Raw genomic sequence first — 15,164 nt, 5'->3', positions numbered from 1 at the left:
AGAGAGTGTAAGAGTGGGGTTGAATATTAATATGCAGAAGATAAAGATAATAATAAACAGCCGGGCACAGGAACAAGAGATCAGGATCACCAGTGGGCCTCTAGAGACTGTGAAGGAGCACGCTTACCTAGGTCAATTAATCACAGGGAACCCTGATTATGAGAAGGAAATTCACAGAAGAATAAAAATGGGTCGGATCGCATACGGCAGACATTGCCAGCTCCTGACTGGAAGCTTGCCATTATCATTGAAAAGTAAGATGTGCAATCAATGCATTTTGCCAATGCTGACATATGGGGCAGAGAGTCGGAGACTGACAAAGATGTTTGAGAGCAAGGACCACGCAAAGAGCGATGGAATGAAGATTGCTAGGCATAACATTAAGATACAGAAAGACAGTTGTTTGGATCAGAGAGCAAACGGGTATAGACGATATTCTAATTGACATCAAGAGGAAAAAATCGAGCTGGGCAGGTCATGTAATGGGCTGGTTAGATAACCGTTGGGCCATTAGGGTTGCAGAATGGGTACCAAGAGAAGGAAAACGCAATCGAGGATGACAAAAGACTAGGTGGAGCGATGAAATTAGGAAATTCGCGGGCGCTAGTTGGAATCGGTTGGCGCAGGACAGAAGTAATTGGAGATCGCAGGAAGAGGCCTTCGTTCTGCAGTGGACTTAAAACAGGCTGATGATGATGATGATAATGACGACGACGACGACGATGATGATGATGATGACGATGATGATGAAGGTGGTGGGCCCCCTCCTGAAAAAAAATCCTGGGTACGTGCCTGCTCCCAAATATCACTAAGAGAAGTGTAAAAGTGTATATATATATATATATATATATATATATATATATATATATATATATATATAGATATGTATATATATATATATTTATATATATATATATATATATATAGAGAGAGAGAGAGAGAGAGAGAGAGAGAAAGAGAGAGCAACCTTAGTTGACAGGAAGATATTTTGAGGGGTGATTGGAGCTCCCCATTCCAGGGCCCCTTGACCTCTGCCGCCTGCCTAACCTGGCTAATTAAGGAATTTTGCCCTGCCAAGTCGGAACGGGAGAGCTGTGCGTCCCACTGCTCCATTGTGCAATTGCTATTTCACCTATGAGGGTGCTTAGCTTACTCTCAGGTTACATGTATTAGGGTGGGTATGCCACCACACCAAGGGCTGTTGCCCTATAGCGAGTGGGATGGATGGAGTTTAGGAATTTTAGGTGTGGCAATACTTCAGTCTGTATTTTTTCTCAATCAGTGGCCTCTCCCACGCTTAGTTGCGGGTGAGGCGGCGGGTATTTTCTGCGGACTCCGTGCTGATGAGCAAGGATAGGATGTCTTTGGCATTTAAATTGATGCGATGTCGAGAGGGATAGTGCGAGTGGTTGGGGTTAGAAGAGGAGGCCGTCGGCTTCGTTGGTACACCCTCCAGCTAACGCGTTAGCCTGTTCGTTCTCTTGTGCCCCCTCCTGTCGTGGGCACCAGAGTAGGCGATGACGGTGCTTGAAAGATGTGAGAATGACTGCGAAGCTAGCCGCAGTCATGTGCCCTTCGAGAAACATGAGACATGTCTCCCGGGAGTCCGTGACCACAACTGAGACCCTTTACGAACACCCTGCGTGAGCGAGGGCGGTCGCCCCTGCTAACATTTTGGCCGAGGTGGGTGAACCCGCCTTGGCCGACGAGGTTATTTGCTGCTGGCAGATCGCGTTCACGCCTGACAGGGGGTATCTGTTTTGGTAGCGCTGCCCGGTCGCCTTTGCATACGCAGCTGCGCCCGTGTAGTACGTATAGTATCTAGGGTTATTAGAGTACATCGATTGAATGCGTTGTGCGCGTGCTTTGCGCCTTTCCTTGTTGTACTCGGGGTGCATGTTCTTGGAATTGGAGCTAGTGTAATTTTGGATCTCACCGAAGAAGGGAGGGGTACGGCCGGTTCAGTGAGATAAATGGGGTATGCTGAGATATTGCGTCGAGCCAATATTTCCCTACCAGTTATTGTGAAGCTGAGGTCTTCCCTCTGCCGGATCAGAGTGGCCTGCCTGAGGGCATCGAAAGTATTATGCACTCCCAAAGCTAGCGTGTGCTCCATGGAGGTACATTTAGGCAGGCCCAGAGCCACCTTGGGAACGAGCACGGGCAAGGAAGGATGAAAGAGCGAATGCGCAGCGCAGCGGGGGATGAAAGACGGCGAGAGTGAAGAGAGCGCGAGGAGGAAGGCGGAGGAACGGGGTGCAGCGGAAGCATGAGGAGGAAAACGGAAGAAGAGAGCACGGCGAAAGAGTGAGGAGGAAGGTGGAGTGCCGCACGAGACGTGCTCTCGGCGGCGACCAGGCATGCGGCGAGCGCGTCCACCGATACCATATAAGGAAACAGCGCTGGTGTGGGGGGCTTCGGGCTCACTGCGCATGCGCTACTACGCCTGCGCCGCCGCCGCTAGAGAATGGGATCCGCGCGAGTCACGCCTTCTCGTGTTCACGCTTTCTTTCTCAACAATGAGCGACGCAGACGCTGGAAATGCTTCGTCTGCCGCTGCGTCGGCCAAACGAGCTGCTCGAGCAGAGGCCGCCGCCGAGGGGCCACTGTAGTTCAAAACCAAATTCTTTGCTACAATATATCACGAATTCATAATGCCTAAATAGCAGCGCTCAAATTTCGCATTAGGGAGTATCGTAATCGTCGGTGAATTTTTTTTCAGGACAAGATTCGCATCAAGGGTGGATATAACGAAGCTCCCCGCAGGATCTTCCAGCAGCCTGATTAACAACGATTTTATAATTAAGTTCACAATGGAAGTGAATGCAGCAATTGACATTGGCGGCTTAACGCGAAAGCGAGCAATCTAGACTAAAACGTACCCTGTCAGAAGTAACGACACAAAACATAAAGATACAGATATAAAAAAATCTGTTTCCCAATTTTATTCTTTTCACGCATGCTTTGATTTATTCCAAACTTCCTTCTATAAGCGCCGCGCGAACTTCTTCACATGGCGTGATTCATACGCGAGATAACAAGCGACTGTCATGCTTTCGTTATTTTTTGTTTTTACCTGCATAGCTCCTGTCTACCCTGCACAACAATGACTGCGGTCAACGAATTCTTTGTGTTGTTTTGCGAAGTCAGACTGTTGAATTACTGACTGTGCCACTTCTAGTGATAATTATTGATCCTTCGGGGCTAAATTACTTTTTTGTTTTCTTCGGAAGTCTGCGTCCCAATTCCTGGCAGATTCCCCGTAATCAGCTCTTCACATCTCGCTTGAGCAACAGGTGAAGTCATTGCTTCTACAGGCTATTGGAAGTCAAGTTTATCTCATCGAAATCCGTACTCGAAATTCAGTAAAGTCAGTCCGCTTTGTAAGGAATATTAAACACCTGAACCTTCTTCTTTTCCTTTATGGCGCTTTAATTAAAATATATCACCCCTCAGCTTCGTTTTGCTCATGCTGCTAGATTCGGCATGTGCCACTTGAAGATGTCATTATCGTGGTAGTCGTCACGTCCACCACCATCACCATTATATCATCATCAGCATTAGCGCTGATGCTTCAGCCCGGCCCGTGTCAAAAGTTGCTCGACATTATGTTTGCACAAACAATGGTGTCTGCTTATTTCGTCGACTTTAAATTTATTATACCTTGGATGGGTAAATCAGGGTGCCAGCAAAAGGTACCTTCGCTGCGCGCCACTCCACTTAGATTGAAGCACTTGGGACGCAGCGATGCATCATAGGGGTATCGTTCGAGCTACACTGGCTTTTATGTCTAACTGCTGTACTAATACAGCATGTAACATTCCGTTCACTGCGGGCCTGCCATAGCTCACTCCACCTGCAACCCCTTCCTAATCCCACCTACAGGCCATTGGGAATCAGCACTGTCCAGCTAGAGCTTTCTAAGGCATATTTCGGCTGGTGGAGCGGGCTCCACGGGCGGTCACTGCTGATGGACTTCTGGACTGGGGAGTCTGCCCACCGGCGGTTGAAGACCGCTTTCTTCACCTGATACGTTACTTCTCAAAGGGTGCAATAAAGTTTAGTACTACTACTGCTACAGCATCATTACGTAGAAGACGAACACCTGGAAAATCCTTTCCGCTGGATCATCACTTTCTATCGCGAAACGGCAGCGTTCGGCTACTTCGCAGAACGGTGGGAACTTTGCATGAGCCACCCAATCACAGCTGCTCATCACCGTCGCACCACATCTGGCGCAATTAGCGGGTCCCCATGCAGAGGAACATTTTATTATCACACGGCCAGTGGCAGGCGCACATTACGTGAAAGGTTACCGGCTGTTTCTCTCTCTCTCTTTCTCTCTCGTGCGCGTTTCTTCCCGTAGCGCCATATCCGGGAGTAACCTAACAAAATAATCCCCATCGCCGTGCGCTGCGAGACTTCGTTATCCAGGAAGTCGTTAGTACCAACCCGACCGACACGTATGCGCGTCAAATGACAAGTCCATTCATACATGCTTACGCCTGCCTGTGCACACGCACGGCGCAGACGCTTTTAATAAATGCAAACTCTCTAAAGTGATGAAATTTTCGTTGGAAACGTCAAAGCGGTCTATCTAAGTGCGTTGCTATGTCAAGGAATGTGACGGAACTTCCAGTTTCAGCGTAAACACAAGCCCTGCTAAGTATAAGTCTTAAAGCACCTTTTACATGAGGATTAGTGATGATTACACGTTTTAACACTTTGTTCATTCGCATATATGAAAATTCATTTTCTCGATTATGAGCTTCCAGTTTAAGAACACTCTAGAAGGCAGCGAAAAAAAAAATGCTTCTGCCGCGTCGCGAGATGGCACTCCGACACAAGCCGGGCGATGGCAGTGCTAGTGTGAACACCGACAGGAGTGTTCTTTGGCTCCAGCTTCGCTGTGTAGCCAAGTGCGCCGCCGTGCGATGCCTGCATCGACTCTACTTCTTGGCTGCCACCTGTGCCGTTTATGAGGGTGCAGTTTTTTCTAGAACTCAATTGCGCGATTCTCAAGCGGTGTGAATAGGCTTGCCGCCGCCCGCTTCCACAGGAACACCGGTTTCTCACAGACGCGGATCTGGTCGGGCTTGACTGAACGGCACCCGGAATCGGCCAGGAGAGCAGGTCTAGCTGGTAGCGCTGTTAGCTAGGAGACCACGAAGTCCAACAGGAAGTGGCGTGAGCAGCGGCGGTGTCTTGTCGTGCACGAGTGCCGAGTGCCATGCCATGTGTGGGAGTAAGGCAGCCTTGAAGATTTTGTCATCACAAATCAGCGCAGCAGCAGTGAGCCAGGCCGAAGCCAGAAGGAATATGTCGTTATGTGTTCCTTCGAGCTTACATTCCGGCGGCACTTTCGACCTAGGTGTTGTGATCGTGCTGTTCTTGCTTTCCCGCCTGGTGTTACGCGCGAGTAGCAGACCTCGCGACGGTTCACCGAGCCTGCTTCTCCCTGACGAAAGACACGAAGGTGGCCATTTCGTCACGGGTAGCAGGTGGCCGAGGACCAGCGTTGTCTGATGCTCCGCGGATGGTGCTGGTTGACGAGTCCAGCATGCTGGATCGCGTTCTCGCGCCGCGTTCTCGCGCTGGATGGTTACCGTGGTTGTGAGAAGCGTGGCTCTCGGCAAACGCGCTATGTCGGGGACGGATGAGGGCGATGCAGTAGTGGCGGAGGTCGGCGGGAGTGAGGTTGCGCCGCCGCCTGCAGCGAACTTGATTGCGCTCCAGCCGGTGCCTTTTACAGCACCATGCGACTTACCAGAAAGCAGAATCATCGACAATCCGGCTGGTTGTCCCGAAAGGAACCTTCGTGCAGCTGATGGCAAGATGCGGACGCGATGGCCAGCGCGACGCCTGCCAACAGGGCGAAGCTTAAGCCAGAATCCCCAACGTCCCTCTCGCCTTGAAGCCGCTTGCGTGGCTGCGTGATTAGTGACAGCCGGAGCGAAACCGTCGTGAGTGTGCCTTTGCGTTTTGTTCAATGTTCCCTCCAGGATAACCGGAGAAGGCGCTGGGCGTGCGCTGGCATCGGAAACATTCCGTGTGGTCCTGAGGCAGACGCCAGCCGCTTTGTTGAAGGGGGCCTGGCATCAGGCGTCGCAGAAGACGCCTTGCCGCGGTCCGGGCCAGAGGCACGAACTTGGCGGATTCAGCGCCAGCGGACTCACAGGCCCAGTTGCACCTGGGCTTTGACAAGAGGTTGCCTACAAGCTCTCGAGATGCAGCGTCGCGTTGTCGTTGCTCGCTGCGAAGCCGGTAAGAGTGATGTCCCACTGCGCCGTGGTTGTCAGACGTCCGGATCTCGGCAACCGCGCTATGTTGGGGACGGCTGAGGGCGATGTCAAAGTGGTGGAGATATGCGGGAGAGAGGCGGTCCCGCCGCCTGCAGCGAACTTGCCAGGCGCTGGCCCGGCCGGCACGTGTCAGCGGAATTGCTTGCCTCGGTAGCGGGACACGTCGCCGCCGAAGCTCGCGTATCCGTTGACGCGGCATTGGTTGGCGCTCTGCATGCGTTTCGAGGCGACGAAGAGTCAGGTAGAAGTGGGCAGGATCGTCGGACGTCGTCCTCGGGAACAGCAGCAATGGCTAGAGCACGTCGAGTACGATGCGTTTCTGCGTGGGCTCTCGTTCGAAAGCTACGTGTCCTTGCAGAGAGACTCGTGGGAGCGTCCCGCAGGCGTGACTGCTGATGTGAGAAATGGTTGTTGGCTGGCTTACTCGATCCTTAAAGTGGGCATTGGAACACGAGGAACGCGGAGGAAACGTCATCGTCCCTCCTCGCGCCCAGTGCCACGTATACCTGCTGACGTCGATTTCTCCCATTTGGACAGTTGAAAAAAGCGGAATAGAAGATGTACGGGGAACTTGCATTTGATATCACTTTTGGAAATGACAAAAATATTCATTTATGAACAAGACAGGCCCATGGATTTCGGGCGAAAGAAAACATTTCTGCCAAAGAAAATTGAAGAGACAAAGACAAGAGCGAAAAAAAAGAGCGGGTACTTGTGGTGATGATGATGATCATTTTTAATGGCTCGTACCCACTAAGGGGGATAGACCACGAATCGGGCGGCAGGAGATAGCTTCAGAGAATTCTTGTTTGTACAGATGAAGAAGGGAGAAGAGGAGGGAAAGCAAAAGGGGATACTGGAATAACTATACTAGTATGGGAGCGAGCTGTCAGACTAACTAAAGGGAAACTTTTAAAAGAAGCGACAATCAAGTAGAGAATAGAGAAAGTGGTAAAAAACAATTTGGAGAAAGCAATTTCAGCGAAATTAATGCTGATCAGATAGGTAGAATAAAGCTACAATAATTCGGGGGGTAATTGTTTCGTTTGAGTTAAAAATCAAACGCTGCGCAACAAACGCATCTGTGACTATAGCCTAGTATCGACGCTCCAAATGATAATATTACCGGTATTGTTAATCCTATAGCCAATTTTTGCAGAGTGGAGCATCGGGTAACATATTTCCATGGTTTGAATACTGTCGGCATGATAGAAAGATGTGGTCTACTGATTCAATTTCCTTACAATTGTGGCATAGAGGGGACATCATCAGACCAGATCCATGTAAATAATATTCAGTTGCGGGATGCGACAGCGTAACCTTGTGTATTGTAAGATTCGTCGGACGATCTACGGGCTGTAGGCCGATCTCACCGCTGCCATTCAGATGTAAGATTTGGCAGTCGTAGCTGTAGGAAGGAGCTTGACTCTTCGTGAAGACTTAGGAGAGCAGGATTTATTTACATGTTATTTACAGTTGAACAAGAGATACATCGACAGTCTAGCGTGACTCCCAAATGGAGCCCGCAAGACGAGCATAGAGCAAACAGCTTACGAGAATACAGCTCATGAGTACATTTCGAGCACGACAACGAGCACACTGCTCAACGTCATATTTCGACGTCATTGAAGATGACCCGCCCTTTTGGAGGAGGAGGGCTCACATACACGTGCCGTACCCACACACAGGTGTAGTGGTCCGGAGCCGACGTCAGAGGGGCTTCGTAGAACTCTAAGCCGACCCGGGTAGCGTGTGCGCGTAGCACATTGTCTTGCGTCTTGGTCGGTGCGTGGGAAGGAGCCTTCGTCGGCGTTCCCGCGGCAACTCCCCCACTCATAGCAGAACAGGGCGGCGTTGTCGTGTTGCGCACAAAGCCTGCTTCGTCGAACTCGGAGCCGTCCCGGGTGGCTCACCCGGGGAGCACATTCTCTGGTGTCTCTAAAAGCGCGTGGGGAGGTTCCGCCAATTACCTCCCCTCGAGAACTCCCCTGAGCTGACCCCTCGCCACGAGGCTGCTGGTTATCCGCAGTTCTCTGAAGTGCGCCGCCGTCCCGGTTGGATCAAAACACGTGCAACGGGCGGAAATAGCTGCAGGCCGATCCTAACAGCACATACCTATAGTTTCAGATACCCAGAAGCCCAAGTGGTTGTTTATTTCTCGAGAAATATTATTTACGCACACCAAACCGACGGTAGTTAACAAAGAAGGCATTCGTTCAGAAACATACTTCCAAAAATAAATTTGGCCTGTTATTTGCGGTACACTTTGTAGCGTTCCTAACTAGAACGGCAACAGAAATGACATCATCTAAGTGAGACGGGTGTCGTCCGCCATTTTATTCCAACTTCTTCCTTCTCACTTCTCCCCTAGCACCTTCCTTCGTCTTCTTTCATGCGCCCAGCGCAGACCGCTTCACTCTTCCGGATTTCTTTTAATTACACCTCCTGGGGTAATACTTGAATACGTTTCCAATAGCGGCGCACTCCGTTTGGCCCGAGGCTCCGGCGTACCAGACATTCTTCAATATTCCATGCTGGCATGCAGTCTTAATAACTTGAAATGGTCCGCAATATTTTGAATTTGAGGGCACAGCTCCTTTCCTTACAAGGACATAGTCTCCAGGCTGTATGTCCGGTATCTGGCTACTGTGCCTTTTATCAAAGTTTCGTTTCATGCGGCGCTTGTAGATCTCCTGTTCTTTGACAGTTTTCCTTACTTCCGCAAGTTCGAGGTTCTCTAGAAGACCTAGCTCACGTTCTGCAGGAAGTATGGGCGCTGTACCTGAAGTTACAAAATGAGGGCTGCAGCCTAAACTCGTGGTGTATGATCTGTTGTGATGCTTCACAGCGGCCTCGAGACAACACTTCCAGCCACCGGCAAAGTCTGGATACATCTTCAGATACTGTTTGATGTCTCGTATGGCACGTTCCGCTAGGCCGTTTGCTGCCGGGTGGTATGGAGAAGAATACTTTATCATGATGCCGTGCTCCTGGGCCCACTTTGATAATTTGGCACTCCGAAAAGCCGGCCCGTTGTCGCAGACAAGCGTCTTTGTGTGTTTAAAACACTCAGCTTTGAGGAGGTCTATTACGCTGTTTGCGTCTTCTTTGCCAGCTTTAGCCGCAATCGTCCGTGTGCACTCATCTATGGAGAGCAAGAAAGCTTGCGTTCGCTTGACTCCTTCCCCCTTCTTTTTGAGCTCCGCGAAGTCCAAATGAATTACTTCGAACGGGATGCTTGAATATTCAGGGTTTGTCATAACGTCTGTCGATTGCTTGAATTTAACTTTGTTCACCTGGCAGAGGTGGCATGTGCGGATGTAATGGCTGATGTCGTTTTTCATGCCCGGCCATGTGAATCTCATGAGCAATTTCTTATAAGTGCGCCAGAAGCCATCATGTCCACCCGATTCAGGGGTGTCGTGGTATAGATGAAGAATCCTTGGAATCATAGTTGGTGGTACGTGATACCTTCCATTGATAAACTGGAGCTCTTCTGTACCTTCCCATAGCTTAATATGATTGATTGTATCTGGATTATTGCTTGATTCCTGTACAAGTAATCTTGATAGTGCGTCAGCGTCAGTGAGGAGTGGGCCAGGACGGTGCGAAATTACGAAATCAAATTGTTGCAGATAGTTCACCCATCTAGCAATGCGGCCTCTTGGCTGGGCCATGCTCAGAAGTTGAGTCAATGCTTGATGGTCCGTGAAAAGTATGAATTTGGCACCTTCCAGGTAAGTACGAAAGTACTGCACAGCTTTTAAGACGGCCAGAGCTTCCTTTTCTGTGGTACAGTAATTGATTTCGGCGGGTTTCAGGGTATAGCTGTAGTACCCCACGACGTAGTGTTTGGTTTGATCAGCTTGTTTGGATGGCTTCTGGTATAGAACTGCACCGGTAGCATAATGTGATGCGTCCGTGTTCAGCACGAAAGGCAAGGAAAAATCCGGTATTCGCAAGATGGGGTCCGACGATATTAGTTTTACAAGCTCACGATAGACAGCTTCGCACTTCTCGTCCCAATGAAAAGGCACGTCTTTCTGAGTTAAACGTGTGAGGCACCTTGTTCTCAGTGCGTAGTCTTTGATAAACGCCCGGAAGTGTCCTGCAAGGCCAAGAAAAACGCGCAGGGAGTGCAGATCATAAGGCTTTACCATCTTGGAGATTCTCTCAACCGATTCTTGCTTGGTGCTTTTAGTCTGTCCATCAAACACCCTGCCAAGAAATACTACGGTATCTTGAAAGAACGCACTCTTCTTGAAGTTGACTTTGAGTTGGGCAAGACTGAGGGCATGAAGAACTTTTGAAAGATGACTACGGTGTTCGTCCTTTGTCTTTGAGTAGATGATGATGTCGTCGATGTACACATTGCAAAATGTGCCCAGGTAAGGTTTCAGAATGTCCGTCATAATCTTCTGAAACCACGCAGGGGAGTTTTTCCAACCAAATGGTAGGCGGTTGTACTCAAACAAGTCAAATGGGGTTATGAACGCGGTGTACTTCTTCGTTTCTTCACTTAGTGGAATCTGCCAAAAGCCCTTGCAGAGATCTATTCGTGAAAACCAATGGCAACCACCGGTTTCGTCAATGATGTCGTCGATTCTCGGCATTGGATAAGGTATGAATTCAGTTTGACGATTGAGAGCCCGGTAGTCTGTGCAGAGGCGGAATGTCCCGTCTTCTTTAGGTGCAATAGTGATAGGAGAAGCAAATGGGGATACAGAAGGCCGGATGATACCTGCGTCTAACATTTCTTGCAACTCCTTTTTCAGCCACACCTTTTTATCTCTGGACATATTATAGGGGGTTCTACGAACCACTGTTTTATCTGCGAGCTCGAAAGGAACGACATGGGATTTCATTGCTGGAGGGTAGCTTCCTATGCATATAAGCTCTGGGTACTTAGTCTTGATGTCTTCGTGGTGAAAAATTAGCCTTGATACACTAGGTTCTTCACCAGGGTCTTCTGTTCTGATCGTGTCTTCGGCCATTACCTTGTCATCCCAATAGAGGTTCATCTTAAGTTTTTTCATGTCTGGACGGGACAAAAGAAAATCGTAGGTGACATTGGGAATGGCCAATACGTCACTGGTAATAGCATTTCCTTGAAATTCAATAGCCAGGGTTACCCATTCGCTATGCATGGTCACTGACCCATCGTAGGCTTGGACACGCAATGTTCTACCAGCGTGCAGACGACTGGCATCCACTCGAGTCTTGTTGATAATAGATACCGAAGCTCCACTGTCAACGAGAGCCTTCACTTCAATGCCATCTACCTTAATGGGGGCGTACAATAAGCTTGACGACACCAAATATACTGTCTCACTGAAGCTCTTTTTCTGGGGCTTGTGATGCACGGTAGACAGATTACGTGGGAGTAGGTTGCCGTGAACTGCGGTAATTGGTTCTTCACCATCCTCACAGTCATGATTTACGCTTCCCAGAGATTTGTTTATGAAGCTGTGTTCACATTCAGTTGACGGCAACGACTCTAGATTGGAATCAAGTTGCTCTGTTCTACCATCTGGCTGTCTTCTCGATGTAATTCTTGGCACTGAGGTCTGTAGAAAGTTCAGAAGGTCATCAAACGTTCTTGGACCTTTGAGCTGGACATGACAACGGATCTCGATACACAACCCTTGCGTTATCAAAGCTACAACAGCAGAAGACGACAGCTTCGGTTCTGCAGAATACAACAGGCGACGCTTCTCAAGACAGTACTCAAGCAGAGAGCCACCTGTATAACTGAACCGCAGTGCCGCATCCCATCTTTCTACTGCGTTGCCTTCGAAAGCCCCTAAAAAGTTGCTTTTCCACAGTTCCCAACATGTTGTTCCATAATCCATGAGTTGCACGTCATACCATTTTCTGGCTATACCGCCCAAATAGCGGCGCATATGCAAAATCTTTGTGTCGTCGGAGTGCCACAGATTCTTGTCACAGGCGTACTCGAAAAAACACAGCCAGTAGCGTGCATTTTGCGATTTTCCTTCAAAAACATCTGGTTCAACAATACTTCGTGCTGACTGCTCTCGACTAAGCGCTTGGACGAAAGTTCTCATTATTTCGATCTGTTGTATAATGTTCCTTTGCAGTTCCATAACACTTAAGTCTAGGCTCACCTTCCCGGCAGGGGTTTCCTCTTTGAGGGTGCCACGTCGTATGGGTTCCAGAACGAGTTCGCTCAGTGTCTGCAGTTGTAGATTCACTGTCACCGATCCTGTTTGCACGAGGGCTTGGCGGCTGATTGCAGCTTGTTGCAGTACCACGTTGATCAGCGCGGTAGAACTAACTTCAAGAGGAAGGTCCGTCGCTGGCTCACCGTGCACTTGGTATCGGGTGAACACAACAGACTCTGATGACGCCTGGTCGACGAAAAACGTCACCCACATCGCTGGTCTTCGAAAACTGTCGGCTGCGCCAAAATGTAGCGTTCCTAACTAGAACGGCAACAGAAATGACATCATCTAAGTGAGACGGGTGTCGTCCGCCATTTTATTCCAACTTCTTCCTTCTCACTTCTCCCCTAGCACCTTCCTTCGTCTTCTTTCATGCGCCCAGCGCAGACCGCTTCAGAAACATACTTCCAAAAATAAATTTGGCCTGTTATTTGCGGTACACTTATGTACAGGTGCCCCCAGAATAATTCGGAACGCCGGACACGCAGGTGCTCTTTGGCGGAGCGCGCCGGCGGATAAATACAGGCAAGATCTGCGCATGCGCGGTCTCCCTAGCGAGCAAGTTTCGCTCCCTAGTGCATCTAGATTGGCGTTGTCTTGCTCCAAAAAGGTAGCGCTAGGTGCCCTTTAGCATTGTGCAAGGGGGGCTGGGCGAATGAATGTCTGTAGCGCAGCATGCACCATAATCTATAAATAAAGGCTTGTGGATGCCTTGCAGCGTATTCTCACCATGGTCTGCATCCCGTCTGGGAGATAGCAATGCTTTGCGTCATTACTTGCTAGTGAGGCGGCTTGGCTACAACGACATCGCTGCCCTATTTTTTCATCCCTGTTAGCCTGTCCTGCGAAGTATTAGTTCTTATTAAATTATCTCCCTATCCGTGGTACTAAGAGCTTCGTAAAACGAGGACAATTTCCACTAAAAGAGTTTACAAAATGAAATAACGCGGCATGTTCCTCAAGGCCAATTTCACGCACAAAGGGCACTTTAATGAACCCTTCACGACTCCAGTCATTTATTGGCACACCACATTACGTGGTTCGCATATAGTGTACGCCACTCAATCACGGAATCTGGATCATTGGAAGCGAGTAGCCTTACGTATTGATCGCGTGTCGGTGTTTTTTGGTGTAGATATTTATTTTCATACTCAATTTCGTTTGCTCAGACGGAATATAGAGTGATAATCAAGGGTAGGCTGTATGAGCTGAATGAAAAAAAAATGGTAAGGACAACATAGTAAATATAAATAACAGGAAGAACACTGGGTTCATTTTTTCCACAGAAAACAAGAAGAATCGTAACGTAACTGTGTTTCGTCTAAAGCGGTTGGCATGTTCCGCTATCAACATCTCGCGAATGCGCCGTCCACGCGAAGCGCAGCTTGTAGGCAGCGTGGAATTCACTCGCAGAGCGCCTCTACGAAGTCCCTCCTTTCACCAGGCCCTTCCACTCGCGCGTTATGGCGAACCAGAGCGCGTCGGCGTAGCAACAGGGGGGGCCGGGGGGCCGTGGGCCCCGGGTGCAAGGGGCCAGTGAGGGGGGGGGGGGTTGTCATATATGTCTGAAGACACCCCTCGTTCCGCCGGCTACACGCGGGGAGGGGGGTGACAACAGACCTATGGGCCCCGGGTGCCAGACGACCTAGCTACGCCACTGGTCGTAGGTGTGGCGTTGGCTGATGGTTTCGTGTGCGCGGTGCACGTCCTGCTTAGTACGCCTTGAAGTGAGAGACAGCGCGAAAGACAATTCGCTCGCTGCATATGCCGCTCTTCGTGACGCCAGCATTTTGACAGCGAGTGTCCGCGGTCATCTAGTGAGATGCGTTCATGTTTAACTGCGCGCGCACAAAACCATGCTTGTGAATTTAGTCAATACGCCAATGTTTACACGTTTACGGCCGATAAAAGTACTATCCTCCCTCCGTATAAGAGCCTAATAATTTGCTATCGCTTTCTATGCTTCGCCTCGTGCGAAACTACCAGATTTCTTTTTAGTCGGCAACCACAACAGTAATTTCGATGCGGTTTGTTGCATTTCAAAGAAAAATGTAATATCAATAATGTTCGATATTTTCAAAATGCAAGAACGCCCAGCGCCATATTTACAACTCTGTAATTCAGCAAGGAAAAACATTATTTCCGACCACTAAACTACTGCTAATAATACGCCTAGAGCAAATAAACGTGATCTATGACACACCTTTCTGAACTGTACTACTATGTTTTATTATGACTTTCGCAAGACACTTGTAAACACTGCAACAATTTCAGGTAGACTGTGATTTCATACATCCCGTTTGTCCGCTTTATGTGCTCAAAGATGCACTTGAGAGCAGTGCGTTGTCTGTTTTTGCTGGAGAATTGTAGGTGTAAAATTTGCGTGTGTATATTTTTTGGACTTACCCGTTCTTATCAATCATAGTTAGAAATATGCACAGCCATAATTTGACATTGTGCTTCCCGAACTGGATAGCCTGTAAGTTTATCTATTAAATGGAACAAATGTTGCCCAAATCTGAACAGCGGCTGTCTCATAAAAGTATTTCAGCGTTTGACATGTCTTTCAATACGGAAATCCGAATAGTCAACATGCGCGCCATTGTGTCGCCCGCACCCCCTCCCCCTGCCAGTTTATTTATTTATTTACTTACTTTTTTTTTTTTTACTGGCTGCC

The sequence above is a fragment of the Dermacentor albipictus genome, unplaced genomic scaffold (assembly GCF_038994185.2).
Source record: "Dermacentor albipictus isolate Rhodes 1998 colony unplaced genomic scaffold, USDA_Dalb.pri_finalv2 scaffold_14, whole genome shotgun sequence".
In the NCBI taxonomy this organism is placed as follows: Eukaryota; Metazoa; Arthropoda; class Arachnida; order Ixodida; family Ixodidae; genus Dermacentor; species Dermacentor albipictus.
The sequence above is the reverse complement of the archived record's forward strand: the minus strand, read 5'-3'. Positions refer to the sequence as shown.